Source organism: Salvelinus sp. IW2-2015, unplaced genomic scaffold (genome assembly GCF_002910315.2).
Source record: "Salvelinus sp. IW2-2015 unplaced genomic scaffold, ASM291031v2 Un_scaffold2235, whole genome shotgun sequence".
NCBI lineage: Eukaryota > Metazoa > Chordata > Actinopteri > Salmoniformes > Salmonidae > Salvelinus > Salvelinus sp. IW2-2015.
Window position 1 is genome coordinate 1 of NW_019943565.1, and position 9,693 is coordinate 9,693.

Genomic DNA, 9,693 nt, shown 5'->3' on the forward strand with positions numbered 1-9,693 from the left:
AGCCTAGGTAAACAGAGCCCTCAGTTAACCAAAAGCCCTGTCCGCCTCAGCCGGACCACTGCAAACTTACCGGTCCCCCATTCATCAATGACGAATGGGAAGCCGGCTTTACCTGAGACCCAAAACCCCCGATAAACCTCCGTAGTAATTGGAAAACCCAGAATCCGCTACACCTCTTACCGTGTCGGACGTCGGCCAAAATACGCACGGCTGAAAATGCGGTCACTCTCCCATCTCCAACTCCGGGAGGTGAAATGTGGCACCCTAGGAAGGAGACGGACTGTTGGAAGAACAGCAATTTCACAGCCAATTGACGATACAGGTCATGCCTCCAACAGTCGACAAGCACCATGCCACCAAGGGACAACAATGATCGGCGCGTGTAGCGGAGTATATCAAGAAATGTCATCACATATACACCCACTACCATGCTGCCCTGCAGACCCTGAAAAAATCTCATCTACAAATCTTGGAAAGGACTGGATGGAGCATTCATCCACCCGTTATGTTATGACGAGGTTCTCATATACCCTGAGTGGTACTGAACGTCGTTTTCCACTTCGTCTCCCTCCCGGATACGCACCAGGTTAATGTAAGCGTCCTGAGATCATAATTTGGTGAAGAGCGCGCCCGTGCATTGACTCAATCGCGTGGAGATAAGAGGTAGCGGATAACTGTACCTCACAGTGATCTTGATTTAGGCCTCGGTATCACTTACACGGGCGCAGACCTCCCTCCTTTCTTCACAAAAAAGAAACTTGAGGGAGGCGGTTGAACGTGGAGGACGAATGATACCCCTGACGCAGGTTATTCGGTAGCAATATGTTTCCACCCGTGCTTCCATATGTTTCCTCACCCTGGACAGGGGATTACACGGACTCCTGGAAGCTGCGACGTTCTACCAGGAGATTTATCGCACAATCCCCCGTCCGTGGGGTGGTAATTGAGTCTCCGCCTTTCTTTTTTAGAGAAGGCGAAGAGCCAAATCCGGCTTATTCCGGGGGGGAATGCTCAAGGTGGAGACCTTGGTCTGGAATTTCCACCGATAGTAGCACCAACGGTAAACCACTAAACAACCTCCCTGAGCACTTCTCGCGACCACCCCGTGAGAGCCTGTTGCCATGAAATGAGCTGGCCGCGTGATGACGAAGCTAACCAGGAAGCCTAGTAACCACGGGAAATGCAGGGAGAGTCAATGAGGAAGAGACTGATTCGTCTCCTCGTGACCCCCCTGTGTCACCATGCCCAGGGGAATGGGTAACCCCTCCTCTAAATCAACCCAACCCAAGGCGACTCAAGCACAACACTATTATCATCTGCTTCCACACAAAATAGCAAATGCTAATCACATTTATTGCAAAAACGAGTAAAAACACAACTCACTACAAAAAGACGCCAAAGCATTTGGTGACAGCTGATACAAAATTACTCCCAATGAATGTGGAACTTCTTCTGCACTATTTTCAAACCATGCTTGATATTTAAGGTCTCTCTTTCTCTCCACAGTACTCTGTGCAGCCACACGCATTCAGCCCAACCTTGAGACTCGGCCAGGTGAACAGGCATCGTGGGAAAGTCTCTCTCCATTTCCAGAAAAGTGTTGAAGTCTGGCACTTTACTCTTATGGACACCTTGGCAACATGCACAGGTGTACCCTCGGTAAACCAAAGTCATAAACCAACCTTCGTGAAGAGATTTAAAAACCGCCTTCTGAACAATCGTTACTGGAGTCTTTCACTTTGTCAGACCTACAAATAGATGATTTGGGGTTTATACTGTGGAGAATGTAGGATGGAGATGGAGAGAAGACGACCACGTTATATTTCAGCTGACTGTGTACTGTAAGACTGACACATTGTTGTGGTGTGTGTGTGTGTGTGTGTGGGTGGGTGTGTGTGTGTGTGTGCTGTGTGGTGTGTGTTGATGTGATGGGTCGCAGTAGAAATCAGCAGTAGAAACAATACAAAGTGGTCACTTTATTGGTTCGGTAAAAAGCTGAGTGAGGGTGAGAAATGTAACCACTCCAAATTCATAGACCAGAGCTGTGCATCCAAGGACTGATGCAACCATTAAATAACAATTATAGTTGAACCATGTTTTAGACTATATACTGTGTTTGTTTACAATTTTTTGTTTACAAACACTTGAGTTAAAAACAAGCTGATGGGTTCTTCTTGAACGGGTGGGACTACAGCTCATGAGGCTTTGACAGTCTTAAGTTCGGAAGTTTACATACACTTAGTGTGTGGAGGTGCATTAAACAACTCGTTTTCTTCTAACCACTTCAGACCAAATTTCCTTGTGTAAGGAAGAATATAGGTTATGGCAAGTCCGGTAATGGAATTCTACTTTGTGCAAGAGTTATTCATTTATAATTCACGTGTACTCACAATCTCCCAGTGGTATCAGATGTTTACATTGACACTAAGTTTGAATAAGCTGTTGCATTTGAAACAGCTGGAACAATTCCAGAAAATGATGTCATGGCTTTAGAAAGCTTCTCGACTAGGTTTGACACACATTGAGCAGCACTTGGAGGTGATACCTGTGGGATGTATCTTCAAGAGCCTAACCTTCAAAACGCCAGTGGACTCTCTTGACTTGACACACAAGGGAAACAATCTAAAACAGAACACCAAAGACTTGCAGAAGAGAAAAATTGGTAGATCCTCCACAGGTCTGGTTCATCCTTGGGGCAATTTCAAATCTGCTGATAGAAACATTAAACAATAGTAACGCAAGTATAACACACATGGGTACTTTGGCTGCAGAAAGTTGCAAATCATCCCAGAACAACAAGCAAAGTGACCGTTGTGAGATGTAGACGGGAAACGGTACCAAAAGTATCTATATCCAACACAGTAAACAAAGCCTTATTCGACAATCACCCATGAAAGGCCGCTCAGGGCAAGCGAAAAGCCACCGCTCCAAAAACGCAGAAAAATAGCCTTAGCGAAAATGAGTTGCACTGCACATGCGGAAAAGATCATAACTTTTTGGGAGGAATGCCCTCTGATTGATGAAACAAAAATAGCAACTGTTTGCCCATATGACCATTGTTATGTTTGGAGAAAAGGGGGTAGGCTTGCAAGCCACAAGAACACCATCCCAACCGTGAAGCACGGGTGGCAGCATCATGTCGTGGTGTGCTTTGGCTGCAGGAGGGACTGGTGCACTCTGCACACAATAAGATGGGCATCATGAGAGCAGGAAAAATTATGTGGATATATATTGAAGCAACATCTCAAGACATCAGTCAGGAACTTAGAGTTTGGTCGCAAATGGGTCTATTCCAAATGGCAACATGGGCACCCAAGCGATTAAGCATTCCCAAAGTGTGTGCCAATATGCTTAAGGAACAACAAAGTCAAGAGTAATTGGTAGTGGCCATCACAAAGTCCCTGACCCTGCAATACCTATAGAATAATGTCGTTGTGGCAGAACTGAAAAAGCGTGTGCGAGCAAGGAGGCCTACCAAACCTGACTCACTGACAGGGCAATTTATTTTAGGGTATAAATCATCAGGAATTGTGAAAGGACGAAGTCTTAAATGTATTTGGCCTAATGCTTTATGTAATTTCTGACTTTCAAACGTGTTAAGTTTATAGTTCTTCAAGAAATCAAATGGCTGTTGCATCATTAATTGCTATAAGGTCCCAAACAATGGGATTATGCACACTTGCCTCTTTTCAAAGATAAGTTACCGATTTCACCAACTTCCCATGTATTTCATTATTGTTTTTTCCTCCAGTTTTGTCCAAACCCTCCAAGTACAGTCCATGACAGCACATCCCTGTAAGTGTGTTGTGTTCTGTGCGGAGAAGGGAGAGATGTGACCTTGTCCGTGGGTAAACCAGGAGTGGTAGACCTCAACCAGACAGCAGGCCCTGGCACCTCAACTCCACCTCTCTACTACCTTCTCAAAGGTGGTATGTAGAGACCATAGAGGACTCTACAGATGTGAGCTGCCAACCCAGTCAGCAAGGTGACAGCCGTGGTTCAAAACTTCCACATTCCTGTATAGAGAGTGATCCCTCCAAGGTGGCAGGTAAAAACATGTACAGTAGCAATGTTAAATTGCTGATATCCAGACAATACCAACTTGTATATGAAGCAATAAGTATGGTAGAGCTCATTTTATGAATCCCAATGTTTAAATTAAAATATTGTTTGCTCTCTTTTTACGTTAGATGGTAATGAGAGGACTCGAGGTTCTCTTATTGCTGTAACCTGCGTTTTGGTTGCTTCAGGACTTGTTGGACTTGCAATATATCTTAAGAGGAGGAGAAACGGACACTTACATACAGGTATTAATCTTGTAGGTGGGTGAGGTAATACTCCTTGTGCACAACCTTTTTTAATTATCAAGGATCGTGTTTTGGAATAGGTAGGAAATGTTTGCCTGAACAACGGATGCAGGTCAAATGAAGTGGYSTATCTTCCACACTTCCTCTGCTTGGTCAGACAGTTGCATTRWCTCAGACCACTTCTCTAAATGTTGAAAATGCAGAAGGCACATACACACAAGCACACTCTGACAATATTTATAGCTTCTCTGGTGCAAAAAGAGTCCTTAGTGTTTGTAGAACCTGTCTTGGGCGTGAGCATTTGTACATATCTGTCAGTTACTCCCACCCACACTGTATGTTTAATTTACTTTATTTGCCTTTATAGATTCACCTGAAAGAAAGCAAGATGTCATTCAGTATGCAGAGATAACTCACATTAAACCAACAGATAACCAGGTTAGTAATAATACTACAGGCTGATAAACATAGGAGATGTAATACAGCAGCTTTGGCAGCCTCATGGCTACAACTGTTGGCTTTAGCTCTGTGTCAGTGGGTTAATGTGGTATTGAGTTGCACAGACCACTTGAGTTTGATAACCGGCCTGATGTCACTGCAACCAGTTTTGCCCATATGATATGGTTGGGTTGCACAATGAGAAGCCACACTTCATATTGTACATACAGTACCAGTCAAACGTTTGGACACACCTACCCATTCAACCGGCCTCACAACTGCAGACCACATGTAACCATACCAGCCAGGACCACCACATCAGGCTTCTTCACCTGCAGGTCATCTGGGAGTGGTGGGAGGGTTGGGCCTGGCTCCCAAGTGGGTGGACCTATGCCCTCTCTGGCCTACCCATTGCTGCGCCCTTGCCCAGTCATGTGAAATCCATAGATTGGAGCCTATTGAATTAATTTCAATTGACTGATGTCCTTTTATGAACTGTAATTCAGTAAAATCTTTGAAATTGTTGCATGTTGCATTTATATTTTTGTTCAGTATAGTAATGCCTTTGATCTTCCTGTGTCTTTAACAGTATTTGTCAAGTCAGTGGACTTTTAAGCTTGGCTTCTTGGTTCCTCCCACTAGATTTAGGAATGGTTCTAGATGTGTTGACTGTTGAGGTACATAATGCAGAACAATGAGAATAGACAAGAGAGCATCAGACCTGTCTTGTTTCCTTCCTCTGGTACAAAGTATCTAATAACGAAACACATTATTATTTTTCTTTAACTTTCTTGCTACACCTTTTCTTCCCCCCGTCTCTGCCCCTCTTTCCTTGTTCCTCTCAATCCTTCCCTCCCTACCTCTTTCCCTCTCCCTGTCTAGGAGGAGCAAAGAGGTATACCAGAACTGGATCTGCTTAGAGACAACCCTAACCTGACATTAGTTTATTATACACTCCAGTTACATCACATCGCTGCCAGCGAGGATGTTAACACAGCATGAAGGAGAGAGAGAACAGCAAGTTACTGAGAGGGTGACATGATAATTCACATCCAAGAGAAGGCGTTACATCTTACAGTGGATGTTGAGACAAAATTATAGTAAATATTCATATTCATAAAACAAATGGAACCTCTTTTAATACAATCAATTAGTGTGCTTACTATACTACTGCTGTGCCAAAGCTTCTTCCAGTATTGTCTGTTCTGTTGTTTAAATGTAGGTGCCTCCCCTGTATATTTTTTTATAACTGGTCATTATTTAGCTTGCCAGTGGATAGCAGCTGTGAACATAAAAAGCAGATGTTTGGTGAGATAAAGCCACCTACTCCTCAGCACAATGGCTATTAGTGTAATGGCTTTCGTTGGTGGAAGAGAGGAGGACCAAAATGCAGCATGGTACGTATCCATAATATCAATTAATCGAGAATGAATACAAAATACAAAAGAACAAGAGAACAAATGAAAACCGAAACAGTACCGATTGGTACTAACAAAACACAATAGAAAACAGGCTACCTAAATATGGCTCCCAATCAGAGACAACGACTGACACCTGCCTCTGATTGAGAACCATACTAGGCCAAACACATAGAAATCTAACATACAGAACAAAACATAGAAAAACAACATAGAATGCCCACCCCAACTCACGCCCTGACCAAACTAAAATAAAGACATAAATAAGGAACTAAGGTCAGAACGTGACAATTAGGCTACGTTGGAAACCACCATATAAATTCTGTTGAAACATTTCTGAGTGGTAGATCTTGATTTGCCTTTTGACTCAGAAAGTGATCTTTGGTGACATTTTACTCTTATTGCTTTTCACAAAATGCAGACATGATTAAGTGTAGTTCAGATCTTGCTTTGACAATAACTGTGTTCATGCAGTTTGAATGTACGTTTCAATGTTTTGTGTGGACCCCAGGAAGAGTTTTGTGCTCTGAGCCAGTGTACACCAATTTGTACTCTGAGCCAGTGTACTGTATATTGTAAGTGTAACTTAAATCATGTGTCAGCTAAATGTTCTCAAACTGTTCTATACTTTTACGTTTGGACTGTGGTCATGCATTATTGTGCCAATTTATGTTTTATATAAAAACATGTCTTGTAAATTATTCCATGCCAAGTATAATTTTAATCACATTTGGTCAGAAATGTATCATTTATCATTCTGTGATTTATCATTTATGTGATGTATTTTTCTACAAAGTTCAGATTGTGCAATATTGTGACTCCAGTGTTTTGTTACAGGAAATTAGCAACATTACTGTATAAAAAACAGATTAGCCATACACTCTTTCAGTCTGCACAGCATGTACAAGGTAGCGAGTACCTTTACATTTTAACTTTGATTCCTGATCTTTAGCATTATGGTCAGTGTGAAGAGCTGTCTTTGCCTCCTCCTAAAACAGATGTTTCTGCAGCCCACACTGACAACCCCTCCTTCGGTGCACAGTTGTCAGGGTGTTGAACTTTTTCACCAGAAACCAGCATATATGTATAACTAATTAAGTGTATAAAATATATGTAGTGACAAAGTGAAAACCAAATTAAATAGAGTCTATATGTTGTGATAAATGTTAAATAAACATTTCATCTTAATATTGATTAATTGAATGAAGGCACTGTGCAAATAGTTTTCTAACATGTATATTTAAAAATACTTTACAATAAAGTGTTCTGACATAACATCACCATCTTTTCAAATCTCCGATCGAGGTTGATAATGCTTGTTTAGCCGGCTACACCTGTGCAATATTGCCCTTCATAAATTACCTGCCCACTTCCAACACTTGCTCTTTCACCTGCTGAGTTTCAGACTGGGCTGAATGCTGGGCTTCACAGAGTAGATAGCTTAGATATCTCAGTATCAACACACTTGTCACAAAGTACAGTATATATTATATACGTAAGCTACAAAATTTAGAGTCTGTTTTTTACAGTTCAGACCCCCAAAAACGGCAGTCTTTTTTTGCTCATGCTGCAACACTTCTCTTGAAACTAACTGCAGCATTTTCACCCATCTCACTTCTCTGCCCATGATCTATTTAATAAAGCACATGCCCTGTTCCTCAACCACTCGTCTTTCACTCTACCATCTGGCCTCTACATGACAGATAGACACTGACCACGTAATCACAGGAAACCACCAACATTTTCTGTTTAGAGTCGAGCAGTCTAACTAACCTTTAACATGCCTACTTTGGATGAAACTCATGAATGAAAAGCTGATCGGTATTACATTTGAATATATTGGTTGGGCACATCCTCTATAGATAGTTACATCATCATAGAAGGAATTGTCCTCAAACTTCATTGAAATGGGAAACACAAACAAGTCTATACTGTTCCTGTATTAGTATGAGAAAAGTAGGAAAGTCATCTTTCAGAGGAAAATACCCTTTAATTAACTCAGATCAATTCTAACGAGAGATGTATCAGTTAACAATCACAGACACTGTAAAGTTTATAATCATTGTTCCACATGTCTAGTAAATCAAAACAACCATGTAGGGTTGTTTTGATATGTTTTGATAGGGTATATAAACATAAAAGTGGCATAGTTTAAAGTGGCTAGTGATACATGTATTACATAAAGATGGCAAGATGCAGTAGATGATATAGAGTACAATATAAACATTATATTAAGTGGCATTGTTTAAAGTGGCTAGTGATACATTTTTGATCAACTCCCATCAATTTCCATTATTAAAGTGAGCTGGAGTTGAGTCAGTATGTTGGCAGCAGTTGCTTTACTGGTGACAAGCGAATTTCTTCAGCCTCCTGAGGTTGAAGAGGCGCTGCTGCGCCTTCTCACAACCGTTGTCTGTGTGGGTGGACCAATTCAATTTGTCCGTGATGTGTACACCGAGGAACTTAAAATTTCCACCTTCTCCACTATTGACCCGTCGATGTGGATAGGGGGTGCTCCCTCTGCTGTTTCTGAAGTCACAAGCATCTCTTTTTGTTTTGTTGACGTGTGAGTGTGAGGTTATTTTCCTGACACCCACACTCCGAGGGCCCTCACTCCTCCCTGTAGGCCGTCTCGTCGTTGGTTGGTAATCAAGCCTACCATTGTAGTGTCCATCCGCAAACTTGATTGATGAGTTGGAGGCGTGCATCCGGCCACCGCAAGTCGTGTGGGTGAAACAGGCGGAGTTACACACACGAGAAAGCGACTCAGCAAGCACCTGTGGCGGCGCCCGTGATGACGCCGATCAGCGGGGCTGGAGATGTTGTACACCTACCATGACACCACTGGGGAGTGGCACCGTCAGGAAGCTCACGACCCATATGCACAGGCGGGTCGAGACCAGGGTATCGAGCTTGCATGCGAGTTTGAGGGTACTATGGTGTTAAATGCTGAGCTGTAACGATGAACCAGCATTCTCACATGGGTATTCCTCTTGTCCAGATGGGTTAGGGCAGTGTGCAGTGTGGTTGCGATTGCGTCGTCTGTGGACCTATTGGGTCGGTAAGCAAATTGGAGTGGGTCTAGGGTGTCCGGTAGGGTGAGGTGATATGGTCCTTGACTAGTCTCTCAACACTTCATGATGACGGAAGTGAGTGCTACGGGGCGGTAGTCGTTTAGCTCAGTTACCTTAGCTTTCTTGGGAACAGGAACAATGGTGGCCTCTTGAAGCATGTGGGAACAGCAAGACTGGGATAAGGATTGATTGAATATGTCCGTCTAAACACACACAGCCAGCTGGTCTGCGCATGCTCTGAGGACGCGGCTGGGAATGCCCGTCTGGGCCTGCAGCCTTGCGAGGGTTAACACGTTTAAATGTTTACTCACCTCGGCTGAAGTGAAGGAGAGCCCGCAGGTTTGGTAGGGGGGTCCGTTGTCAGTCGCACTGTCGCTATCAAGCGCGTCAATTATAAAGTTGTTTAGTTCTCTGTCTGGAGAAGACATCGGCTGGTCCGCGACGGGCTGGTCTTTC

The 9,693-nt window shown here is 43.1% G+C and overlaps 1 long non-coding RNA gene across 1 annotated transcript; it reads left to right on the forward strand.

Moving 5' to 3' along the window:
- Window positions 1-3,967: 3,967 nt before the first annotated feature.
- Window positions 3,968-7,724, forward strand: LOC112073346 (uncharacterized). Its single transcript, XR_002894508.2, has 4 exons — window positions 3,968-4,048; window positions 4,191-4,307; window positions 4,675-4,745; window positions 5,628-7,724. It is a non-coding gene; the product is annotated as an uncharacterized lncRNA (long non-coding RNA).
- Window positions 7,725-9,693: the final 1,969 nt, after the last annotated feature.